The sequence below is a fragment of the Neofelis nebulosa genome, chromosome 9 (assembly GCF_028018385.1).
Source record: "Neofelis nebulosa isolate mNeoNeb1 chromosome 9, mNeoNeb1.pri, whole genome shotgun sequence".
NCBI classification, from domain to species: Eukaryota; Metazoa; Chordata; class Mammalia; order Carnivora; family Felidae; genus Neofelis; species Neofelis nebulosa.
In genome coordinates this window covers 109,749,584-109,762,965 of record NC_080790.1, presented here as the reverse complement: position 1 = coordinate 109,762,965, position 13,382 = coordinate 109,749,584, and positions in this window count along the sequence as shown.

Here is a 13,382-nt window from a genome sequence, read left to right as displayed (position 1 = left end):
GTACTGCGATAGCCCCTTGTTATTTTGGTTTCTGGCTGTGCCAGTCCACACTGCAGACTGGAGTGGAGAGACTCTGGAAGGAAGTCTGTCCTGGAGAGGAGGTGAGGCAGGGATTAGGAGGACACACTGATCTGCAAGAACTAGGAAGAGGTTCTGGAAGAGGAAATACCATATCCACCCAGCACTTTGGAGACAACAGGCAGTTAGCTCCATTTTCCCTGGAACCTGGAGTGTTCCCATAAAGAAGTTGAACCCTATTACTAAGAAGCCTCTGAAGCGAGGCAGAGTTTGAAATTTGAAAATATGTTCTCCCTGGCAAATTGTTGTTGGAAAGCTAGTGTTAGAGAATTGCAAGCAAGGGAGTTCTGATTTTTATCATCAGTGATTAATTGTGCCTATTCTAAAATTTTATATAAATGAAGTAATTTGGCGTGTCACCATTTTGTGTCTGGTTTCTTTTGCTGTGTAGGGTGTGTGTAAGATTCATCCATGTTTTTGTGTGGAGACCGACCGTATATTGAGTAGCCTACTAAAAGCAGAGCTGATTGCAAAGGCAAACCTCGAAAATTTTGTTCCTTTCATCTCTCATAACAAGGAAAAGAAATAGAAGTATTCCAAATAGGACATGCCACATAAGGAAGTATTATGATTTTCCACATGTTTTGACATTATCAGAAATTCAGATTTCTATGGAAGATCCGTGCAACCACAGCTCCTCAAATCCTTCACCATTTGATCTGATCTCTCACTCAGCGGGAGAGAGAATTCCTGCACCAGTCACTCTGCAAAGACTTTTAAAACATTTGTTTCTCAGTAGGTTGAGCAGCCGAGCAGCCGACTTCGGCTCAGGTCATGATCTTGTGGTTCATGGGTTCGAGCCCCACGTTGGGCTCTGTGCGGACCGCTCAGAGCCTGGAGCCTGCTTCCATTCTGTGTCTCCTGCTCTCTCTGCCCCTTCCCTGCTTGTGCTCTGTCTCTCTCTAAAATAAATAAACATTAAGCAATTTAAAAAATAATAAAACATTTGTTTCTAGGGGCTCAGTCAGTTAAGCATCCAACTCTTGATCTCGGCTCAGGTCATGATCTCATGGTTCCTGAGATCGAGCCCCATCCTGGGTTCTGCGCTGACAGAGCAGAGCCGACTTGGGATTCTCTCCCTTTCACTCTGACCCCCCAGCTTGTGCTCTCACTTTCTTTCTCTGTCTCTTAAAGTAAATAAAAAACATTAAAAGTCTTTAAAAGATTTTTGTTTCTTTGTATGTTACCTTCAAGTTTCAATTTCTTAGATTCTTCTCACATCTTATAAGCACGTATAACTTTCTATATTCATACTATCACCTTTGAAAAGGTATGTGTATGTGTCTGGTCCTCTGGGATGAGAGGCAGTTCAGTATTACTTGGTTAAATCTGCTACTGGCTCCTATCCCGTCAATCAACCTTGCCATTTAAATATTTCTGTCCTTCAGTCATAAAGAAGCTTCATGGAAATTAAAAACCTGTACAGCAAAAGAAACCATCAACAAAATGAAAAGATGGCACACGTGGGTGGCTCAGTTCGTTGAGCATCTGACTTGATCTCAGCTCAGATCTTGATCTCAGGGTCATGAGTTCAAGCCCCACATTGGGCTCCACACTGAGTGTGAAGCCTGCTTACACGCACACAGACACACACATACAATGAAAAGACACACACACACAACCTACCGAATGGGAGAAAATATTTGCAAATCATATATCTGATAAGGAGTTATTACCCCAAATATATGAAGAACTCAGTAGCAAAAAAACAAACAATGTGATTAATGAATGGGCATAGGATCTGAATAGACATTTTTCCAAAGAAAACATACAAATTGCCAGTAGGTACATGAAAAGGAAGCCAGGGGACACATGGAAATCTAGATCTTTAATACTATATTTAAGTCAGGGAAAGGCCCCTAAACATGATTTCAGTATTACAAAAGTGCTTCTGCTTTGCAGGAGACATCCTAATTTAAACACACATTCATACGTTGTGTATATTTATATTTATACATACACATAATCATGGTATATTTTTGAAGGTGGCCCTTAGAATTCAATGATCAGCCTTGATTTCTGTCTGCCACTTTCTCTTTGAGCAAGTTCCTCACCCTCTTTGACTCTGTTTGCTTGTCTGTAAAATGGGAGAACTGCCACTTGTCTTTCAGAGTTGGTGGATTAAAAGAAACAATTGCTTTTAAGGTTCTTTGGGCAGATGGCACTTTCCAAAGACGGCTGAACAATACCTCCTGTCTTACTTCTTTCTCTCCAGTGGGACCTCACCACTCTCTCATCAAGAGGTGCAGTCCAGTTATCTTCCCTGTGAATGGGGTGATGGTGGTGGAGGTTTACGGCAGCTTCAGCAAGTGGCACACAACAGAAGGGATGTTGTTTGACCTCTTTTTCCAAGCTTATTTACTTTGAGAGAGAGAGAGACAACATGTGCGAACAGGGGCAGGGCAGAGAGAGAGGGAGAGAGAAAATCTCCGTGCCATAAGCACAGAGCCCGACATGGGGCTTGAACCTCAAGATCATTATTTGAGCTAAAACCAAGAGTTGGACGCTTAACCGACTGAGCCACCCAGGCTCCTTTGCTGTTTGACTTCTGAGGCTGGTTCATAAAAGGCTATGCATTTTCTGCCTTGTTCATTGGAAAAACCACTCTTGGAGGCTTGGGCTACTATGTAAGAATTCTGACAATGCCAAGGCTGCCATGGGTAGCACATAGCAAGGCCACACATGAGCCTTCTGGTTGGCAATCCCAGTCTTTGAGTCAGCCTGGCCCAGAAGTCAGACAGGTGAGTGAATGGAACACCAAATCATTCCAGACCCAGCTGTCCAGTCACACTCCTTGCTGAGACTCCAGACATCAGAGAGAACAGACAAATCACTCCCATTCTACCTGAAATCCTGACCCATGGTACCTGCAGACAGAATACAGTCATTGTTCTAAACTGCTAAAATTGGAGATACTTCTTTTTATGCAGCAATAGTAATTGCTAAAGTGAGATATGACACGTGGCTATAGAAATTAGTTCTTTTCTTCTTTCCTGTCTCAGATAAACTTGAATAGCCTATGAAGATACCAAAGAAAGCATCTGATAATGTTGGGAATCTGTAAGGACAACACATTGGAAAGTAACGTTAACAGGTATCACACCATATATATGCTGCAGAGAGAGGCAGAGGCTCAGGGGCTAGATAGTCATTCCTAGCAAAGCTGCAACACATTTCACGCCAGCAGGCAGATGCCCAGAGTTCAGAGCTGGGCAAAGCTGACCCAGGAAAGCTTGGGTCATTCAGAGTCAATGTATCACAATTCAGCAGGGAGCTGATCCCGGTGCTTGCCAGCCTCAGTAGCATGACACCCTTGGGTAGAGGGAAAAACTTCATTTTGGTTGAGCCTGGGACGTAAAGTGTTGAGATACAATGGTGGGCAGTAAGGAAAGGGAGGAGGATGGACTGTAGGATTCAACTCACACTGAAGTAACACCATGGATTATTCATGATCCTAAGGGGCATGGTGTACTCAGCTTGCTTAGGGTGGATGTTGGTATCCAAGATGATCAAAACCAAGGGGTGAGAACCAGGGACATGTCTTTATAGATGGCCAGTCTTTCTTGAAGTTATGCACGTGGCTATCTTGCAACTCCCAGTGTATTTCCCAGAAGGAAACTGATGTCAAATGCAAATGGGGTAACTGAGAGTTTCATTGACTATTTACAAAGATGTGGACAGGTTAAGGGAAACCACAATGGATGGTGCAGGGCAGTGAGATTAGCAAGGGTGAGAAGTCATGCACACTGCAGGCCTGAAGGATCAATAGGCAGTCACAGTTATAGTTAAAGAGAGTGGCAGCCTCCTGGGAGAAGCTCTGGTTTCCAAGAGAAGAATGCAGCCAATCACAGCCACCAGCACAGAAGAATCCAGGACAGTAAGTTCTCCAGCCTTACTCTCCCTCTGCCATCACCTTGCTTGGCTGAATCCAAAGGGAAACCAGAAGGAAAAGTCCCTCTGAAGCAGTTTACAAGGACTTCTAGCAGCTTTTTAGGTCACAGGACAGAAAGGAGAAAGGCAGAGGTTGGACTCAGAGGAGCAAATGTAAGATACTCAGTATATCATGTGGTCAACATATTCAATTCAGGATAACACTCCTAAGCTGGAACAGAAGGAGGACAGTGAGGACCCCTGGAGGAGGTGGCTGGTAAGGACTATGCATGGGCTTCCAGTCCTGACTATGATCCACTCCCCCCACCCCCCACCCCCCGCCAACCCATGGAACCATGCTACTATATGGAAACCAGGGGTAATCAACTGGGATCATGCAGAAAAAAATGGGAAATCTATGGCCCAGTAGACTCCCAGTAGACTGGGCTATGACAACACAATCATTTTCACCTCCTAGCCATTCGTTCAGGGTCTCTTAAACTCAGCACTATTAACATTTTGGGCCAGATAATTATTCGTTGTAGGGGGCTGTAATGTGCATTGTAGGATATTTAGCAGCACCCCTGGCCTCTACCCTCAAGATGTCAGTAGCAACACTCTGTCCAGTTGTCACATCCAAAAGTGTCTCCAGACCTTTCCAATCATCCCCTAAGAAGCAAAATCACCGTTGGGGTAGGAATCACTGCATTCATCCATTCAAGAAATATTTCAGGAGCATTCACCATTTGGCAGACATCATGCTTCTCCTCCTAGAGCAGGGGAGACACAGTGTGCCAGTGGGATGTGGTCCTTGCTTTCTCAAGCTTCATAGTTTAGCAAGGGAGATCAACATTAAACGTGCAGTTACACAAATAACTCACTTTTGGGGGAAAGTTATATTTAATAGAAAATCCAAATGGCCTTTTTAGGCAGGTGCCGGTTTTAGAATGAAATCCATAGACACAGAAATACCAGGCTGTAGGAAGAATTATTTTTATTGACCTTTAACTTTTTTTAAAGTTTGGTTTTTCTTATACCTTGAATCTCTAAATGTCACACACCTTGAAGCTGAAATTTAAATAACATCTGTTAAAATCCCAAAGTTATTGTGGTAGGCAAAAATGGCTGCAGTTTCTTTAAAACCCCCCCTTTTTTGTTAATTTTATTTTTAAGCAATCTCTACACCCAACATGTGGCTTGAACTTACAGCCCCGAGATCAAGTGTCGCATGTTCTACCGACTGCACCTACCAGGCACCCCTCTTTCCCATTCTTATCACCAAGAAATAAGAGTCTAATATCCTCTCCTGGAAACCAGAATGACTTTGTGCCTGGCCTGGTACACATAGGCCAATAGAATGCGGTGGCAGTGATGCTGTGTGGCTTCCAAGTCTGGGTCCCAAGGAAATTTAATCTCTGAGAACATGCTCAGAGAGCCCTGGGCCACCATGTAAGTAGTCCAACTATCCTGCTGGAAAGAGAGAAACTGTGGCCAAGGTGTGGCCAGTGTGGAGATAAAGGCAGGTAGAGATGCCTGAAATGCCAGTTGTGTAAGTTAGAAGCCATTTTGGATGTTCCAATTAATGGAGCCTTTAGTCTTCAGATGACTCTGCCCCAACCACCAACTGACTATAGCCACATGTGAGTCCCCAAATGAGGCCAGCAGAAGAACCACCTAGTTGATCCCAGTCAACCAACAGACCCATGAGAGATGACAAAATCATTGTCGTTTTTGGACGTGGTTTGTTATATAGCAGGAGATAGTCAAGACAGTCCTTAAAGTGCTACCCAATGTATGGATGGAAATAATCATCAAGGGGTGTCTGGCTGGCTCTGTTGGCAGAGCATGCACTCTTTTTTTTTCTTAAGTTTTTAATTTCTTTTTTTTTTTTTAATTTTTTAAATGGTTACTTATTTTTGAGAGACAGAAAGAGCATGAGTCGGGGAGGGACAGTGAGAGGGAGACACAGAATCTGAAGCAGGCTCCAGGCTGTGAGCTGTCAGCATAGAGCCTGAAGTGGGACTCCAACTCATGAGCTGAGCCGTGAGATCATAACCTGAGCTGAAGCTGGGCACTTAACTTGCTGAGCCACCCAGGTGCCCCTGAGCATGCAACTCTTGAGCTAAGGGTTGTGAATTCAAGCTGCACATTGGTCATAAAGTCTATTTAAAAAAATAATAACCATAGATCTGTTTATTGCATAAATAATAGTTGTGTGTGCAAATGAATAGAATATATCAGTTAGGGTTCATTTGGGAGTTAGTAATAGAAACCCAACTTTAACTGCTTAGGGAAAAGGTGGAAAGTTTTGGCTCATGAAACTCAAGGAAGAGTTAACTCATCCAGCTGCAAGAGTATCAGGAATGCTTAAGTCTTAAAATGCCACCAAGGAATTTTCTCTCCATCCCTCATTTCTGCTTCTTTTTTATACTTGTCAAATTGGCATGTTGTTTGTCTGGGCCTGCTAAGCTAGGGCTGGATGGTGTAGGATGGCCTCCCTCAATTGTCTGGCCTCCCTCAATTGTGGTTGGTGAGGCTGTTTGATTTGGGGGTGGAGGAGTAGGGAGAGGCAGTTCACTCACATGTTGGTTTGAGATTAGCTGGGGTGAGAGGACAAACTAGCCACACGTCACTCATCATCTAGCAGGCTAACCAAGGCTTATTCACATGACAGCATAAGAGACCCCAGCAACAAGTTAAACCCCAGTGCAATGTATTTTTCAAGCCTCTGTTTGCATCCCATTTGCTAATGTCTTTTTTAGTTTTAAATAAATGTTTATTTATTTTGTGGGAGAGAGAGAATGCGTGGGGAAGGGGGAGAGGGAGAGGGGGATGAAGAACTCGAAGCAGGTCCCACGTTGACAGCAGCAAGTCTGATGTGAGGCTTGAACTCATGAACCATGAGATCATGACCTGATTGAGATCATGACCTGAGCTGAAGTCCGACACTTAACCGACTGAGCTACCCAGGTGCCCCTCATTTGCTAGCGTCTTAATGCACAAAGCAAGTAACATGGCCAAGCCCAGATTCAAGTCACCCAAAAACTTGAGGAAAAGTGAATCCTATCTCTCTCTCTCTCTCTCTCTCTCTCTCTCTCTCTCCCTTTTTAAAGATTTTATTTCTAAGTAATCTCTACACCCCATGTGAGGCTTGAATTTATAACCCTGAGATCAAGAGTCACATGCTCTACTGACTGAGCCAGCCAGGGATACCCGCCAAACCCCTCCATCCCTTGATGGAGGAAATGGCAATATATTACGATTTTTTCTTCCCCAAATCTGACAGTGTATGTGTGTGTGTGTGTGTGTGTGTGGGTGGGTGGGTGGGTGAAGGTAGAGATTTTGAAAGAAAGTATTGTAGACAAGGCAATTCTACTAGGTAATATGTTGCCCATATAAATGAACTATATTTACCTTATAATTACTTCGAACCTCCCACTTGACCTTAGCAATAAATGCGCAACCACAAAGATGGTGATATGTGAACTTATAAATAGAGATATGATGGAATGATATAAGTGATCAAAGAAGCCCTCTTAGTTTGCTTCAGAAGTTAGCCATTTCCTGCTCTCTGCATATTTCTGGTAAGAACATTGTCTCAGGTTTTGTTTCAGAAGCCCTGGCGGCTTCTGAAAACAGACTGTGTCACTGGGAACTGTTGTGCAAACCAGATCCTGCTGTCCTTTCCAAGAACAGACTCTCCAAAACAATATGTCCTAATGCTCTTTGGGTCAAAATTAACTATAAAAGTTTAGAATTATTGCTTCTATCGATTAGTGGGTAGGTGAGTCTAGAACAAAGACCAATGCATCAGCAGTTTTGTTGTGGAGTTTTGGTTTTTTCTTTTTAAATAAAGAAGGATACAGACTTTCAATAGTATCATTGTGTAATGGCTAAGACCGTGAACTCAGGACCCAGGATTCAGAGTTCAAATCCTGACTTTCCCACTCACTATGACTTCGGGCAAGTTACTCAGCCTATCTGTGCCTGTTTCCTTTTCTTTAAAATGGGGTGTAATCCTGGTATCTTCCCCAGTAATTGTTACAAGGACTAAATGGGTGAATAATTCTGGAGTTCTGACCCCTGCTTGAAATCGAACCAATGAGACACAATCTGAAGCATTTTTAGAGATGTCAGTGTGTTACAAAGATGATTATTCATGTCCCTAGTCATCATCAAAAGGGACATCACCTTTTTTCTTGCTGAGTGACAGCAGCAGCAACAGCAGCTCAGGGAGAGGAGGGCAGGCAAATAGTACTCAGACTATTTGCAAATTGCATTTGCGGTCTAAGGCTCAGGGAAGGAGGTGGTCAGTGGCAATACTGAGGTTTAGAAAATGTCAGAGGATTTCAATCATCCATGTTTTCGTAGCCTTTTCTAAGTTGTGTTTTTAAGTGAAGTCAAGTGTTAACAAATTGTTATGAAAATCATAGTCTATATCCATCAATCCACACATGCAAGCCAGCCTTGGCATTCTTGAGCTATCCTTCAAAAAGCAGCGACTTTCAAAAGAATAGCTGATATTAAAAAGAATAAGTGCCTGATGTAATCGTTCAAGAGGCATTAAATAAGCCAATTCTTTACTTTCCGTTCTTAAAAAGGGTTTCAAAGAAATCAAGAGAAGTTTAAATGACTCTGTAGAGGAATAAGCAAATTCCTTGATGTCAGCATCGGAGCACTTAATTAAATCATATGGCTTTATTTTTAGGTTGATTGAAACATGTGTCTGCCCCACCTCAAATGCCCATTTCAACCATCATCTCATCTTATCATCTCTCCTGTCCACAGAGCCAACACAAATATTTGCTGAATGAAATAATGAATAGCTTCCTCTATATAGCTGATCTCACAAAACACTTTATCAGGAAACGATTACTCTCTGAACTCTGAGTCTACAGATATTTTTGAACGGCGAGCAGATATTTGAGGGGGATTTAACTTAGCAACATAGATCCAAAGAAGGCTCTGCTTGAATAGATTTACGGTTACTAATATTCTCAGAATGCAGAAACCACAAAGAACTGAAAAATAGGATTTTTTTTTTCTGATTGGGGATCATTTGCAACCTCACTATCAACCTTTGTCATCTGGTTCTTCCCTTCTCCCCTCAATCCCATGCCACTTCCCCCACTTAAGGAAAAGGGTTTCCTTTTTGCTTTGTTGCCTTATTGACTACATTTTACAAAAATTGTTTTTAAGAAGAAGATTCAGTCTATCCTCTTCGATGAGATTTGTTTCTGGCTTCTATGAGGTTTCATGAAATCTCTAGAGCACTGAGCTCTGACCACATGAGTAGTTTGGAAAACAAGATGAATCGCGTTGGAGGAAGAAGGAAAGGCCAGTTCTGGATTAGATTAATGGGGTTGAGACATTTGTTATTCTTAATAAACAAGCTAGGAAAAAAATGGTAAGATTCAGGAATTTTGTTAAGGTTATAGTGTTTGCTGGCAAGAATGACTGTGTCCTCTGACGTTTGTATCTACCCAAATATTCCAGTTACTCTCACTGTGACATAGGCTGCGTCAAGCTTAACGTAAAACAAATATCATTTTACTCTGGTTATGGCTCTCATGGGTCAGGAATTCAGAGAGGGCACAGTGAAGACAGCTTGTCTCTGCTCCTTGACATCTGGGACTTCATTTGGGAAAATTCAAACAGCAGGGAGTGACTTGAGAGTTTGAGGCTGACATCATCTGAAGGTCTGTTCACTTATAAGTCTGGAGGTCCGTCCTGGCTGTTGGCTGGGAACTCAGCTGAGCTATTGGCTGGAGCACCAGCATATGGCCTGTCCATGTCACTGCTTGAGCTCCCTCACCGCAAAGTGGCTGGGTTCTAAGAGTGAGCATCCCACGATGACGTGGGTGAAGCTGTGCTGTCTTTTATGATCGAGACTTGGAAGTCACACATAGTGTCAATTCCACCATAGTCTCAAACTCACCCAGATTAAAAGGGAGAGAATATAGGCTACATCTTCCCATGTCAGTTATACTGAGTGCCAGTTAAGAAGAGAGAGAAGGGAAATATTGTGGCCATCTTTGCAGAATACAAGGTGCCACATTGGGCATAAAGTATATTTTAATTTTTCTCATATGGTAGTGTGGAGAATAAAGTTCTCTATGGCCCTTGAATCTAGTTTGAACAAAATTAATCATGTCCTTTTCTCTGTAGACTGGTGAGGAGGGAAAATAACACAAACCAGATAGAGAAAGTGGGATTAATTGATAATCATGAGTTCTCCTTGAAACCCAAGAATATACTAAAACTAAGCCAAGAGCGTTAGGGTGAGTGGGAGAAGATGGTTGATTAGGATCAACAGAAGCCTTGGAGAGAAGCTGGGGGAAAAAAAACCCCAACTTGGTAAAGCCAACTATCAGTGAAGCAAGGAGTCTCTCTGGAGAATCAACACCAAACTAGCAAATGAATCCTTGAGTTTAATGTGGTGGTTACGTCTAACATCCTTTCATCCCTCCCAGAACCAAATTTGGTGTTTAGAAGGCTCAATGCAACTGCTCTTTGCAGCCAACCCAAAGAGGTTTCTCTGTCCCTATTTCTCCTTCATCTTTTTCTTCTCCTGCTTTCTCTGCATCCAACATTATCCCAAGTTCAATCTCAACTCCAAAAATGCACGTACTTCTGGTGAATTGCTGGGAGAGAGCACTTTTTCGCTCCACTGCATTTCTGTATTATAAATTTCTGCTGGGGGTGCCTACATAGCTCAGTTGGTTAAGGGACCCTTGATTTCAGCTCAGGTCATCATCTCCTGGTTCTCCTGAGATCAAGCCCACATCAGCTCTGTGCAGGCAGTGCAGAGCATGCTTGGGACTCTTCCTCTCTCTGTCCCTCCCTTCCCCTCTCTCTTTCTCAAAATAAATAAACTTAAAAATTTTTTTTCAAGTTTCTGCTGGTAGACTTGAGATTCTCCCTTAAACACTAGGATATTTCTACCATCACCTGAAAATGTGTAGAGTGATAGAAGTCCTCCTTCTTAATTACTTTGGGAGATTTATAAACTGCAGTATGAAGGGAATGGCCCTAATAGCAATGTGGTAGGCAGAATTATGGCCCCTCAAAGATATCTATGTCCTTATCCCTGAGACCTCTGAGTATGTTACCTTACATGGCAAAAGGGACTTTGCAGGGGTGATTAAGTGAAAGATCTAGAGATGGAGAGATTATCCTGGATTATCTGGTTGGGACCAATGTAATCACAAGTGTCCTTATAAGAGTGAGACAGGAGGGTCAGAATCCAAGAAGGAGATATGATGATGGATGAAGGGGTCAAAGAGAGAGAGAAAGAGAGAGAAGAAGAGATAGAGAGAGAAAATTGAAGATGCTAAACTGCTGGAAGATGTCGGAGGGGCCACAAACCAAGGAATGCAGGTAGTCTCTTGAAACTAAAAAAGGCAAGAAAACAGATTCTTCCTGAGAGCCTCCAGAAGAAATCCAATCCTGAGACCCATTTTGGACTTCTGATATCCAAAGCTATAAAATAATAAATGTGTTTTGTTTTAAACCACTAATTTGGGATAATTTGTTATAGCAGCAGTAGGTAACTAATACAGATAGACAACTTATTTTTCTTGTTGTCATTTGTTTCAGAAACGACAGGAGGCTTTTGGTGAAAGCTGCTTGGGGAAGAAATGTTTCTACAAATCTGCATGGACTGAGTTTGAATCAATATGGAAGGAGTTTGAATGAAGCCTTGAACAGTAGCTTCCAGAAGCTACACAGGAAGATACAGAGAAGAACAAAATTTGATATTATGGTTCTCTTTTTGTAATGTTTATTTATTTATTTTGAGAATGAGCATGAGCGGGGGAGGGGCAGAGAGTGGGAGAGAGAGAATCCTAAACAGGCTCCACACTCAGCGTGGAGCCCGACACGGGGCTTGATCTCACGAACCTCAAGATCACGACCTGAGCCCATAGTGACCTGAGCCAATATCAAGAGTCAGATGCTTAAATGACTGAGCCACCCAGGCATCCCTGATATCACTGTTCTAAAAACAACTTTTCTCTTGCTTAGGACACAACTATTTATATGGAGTATAACATAAACATATTGTATTTGAAATATGTATTTAACATATTATCTTCAAACATACTGTATTTAACTGATTAAGTTTGTTATGACAATCCAGGATCATATTTATGTAAATGTAAATGTGCTTAAAATTTGTCTAGAAAATTACTGATACTTCTGATCCCAGGTTGTATGAAACAGTGATAAATGCCAAGTATCAATAGACTATTCAAGTCTCATGAGTAATGCTATGAAATTAGACATGGCTAACTGCTACAATTACCTGATTAAAGAATGGAATAGTTTATTTTTTCATATCTTTGTTAGGGTACATAAATAACACGATTCTCTCTTTTAAAATGTTTTTAATGTTTATTTTTGAGAGAAAGAGAGACAGAGCGTGAGCAGGAGAGAGGTAGAGAGGGAGGCATAGAATCCGAAGCAGGCTCTAGGCTCTGAGCTGTCAGCACAGAGCCCACATGCGGTTGAAACTCACAGACCTGTGAGATCATGACCTGAGCCAAAGTCGGACGCTTAACTGACTGAGCCACCCGGGCACCCCCTGTTTTTTTTTTTTTTTTAATTTAATGTTTATTTTTGAGAGAGAGATAGAGTATGAGTGGGGGAGGGGAAGAGAGGGAGAGGGAGACACAGAATCTGAAGCAGGTTTCAGGCTCTGAGCTGTCAGCACAGAGTCTGACACGGGGCTCGAACTCACAAACCTCGAGGTCATGACCTGAGCTGAAGTCGGACATTTAACCGACCGAGCCACCCACTAAATAACATGATTCTCTTGAGAATTGTCTGAATCATGTCTTCATTTGCCCCTTCAGATTTACTTGATACTCTTCTTCACCCTGCTCTGTGCCCTGGAAGGCTGGGCCAACATGGGCCAATTCAATAGGCTCCCTGGCTTCCTTGCCTTCTGGCTTGAGACTTTGGCAGAGGTGTCCAATGGGTGACCAAAGGGAGTAAGAAGGGTGAGGTGGGAGTATATGTTCTTCCGATATCCTCCTAAATAAAGTAGTACTCAAATCCTTGATTTAGAGTCTGCTTCAGGGGATCCGATCTGAGAGAGCATGATATCTGGGAACTACCCCATCTTCAGGGTGGACCCCTGCAAGCTTGCTTGTACTTCCCATAGCTAGCTGGACCCAAGCTATACCCGTCAGCTTCTCCTTCCCTGGAATCTTGTATTGGAACAGAGAGGATATAGGTCAGTGTCTGCAGGAGGCTAGGGCTCTCACATGTGAACTCAGGAGCTTTGCAAGTGTACCAACAGGTAAGGGAAGCAGAGAATGCCAGTCTGCAGGACGGGGCAGAGGGGTGGTACAAGGAGGCAGGGGAGAGAGAGAGTGAGAGAGAGGGAGAGAGAGAGAGAGATAGAGAGAGAGAATGGCCCTGAGAATCAG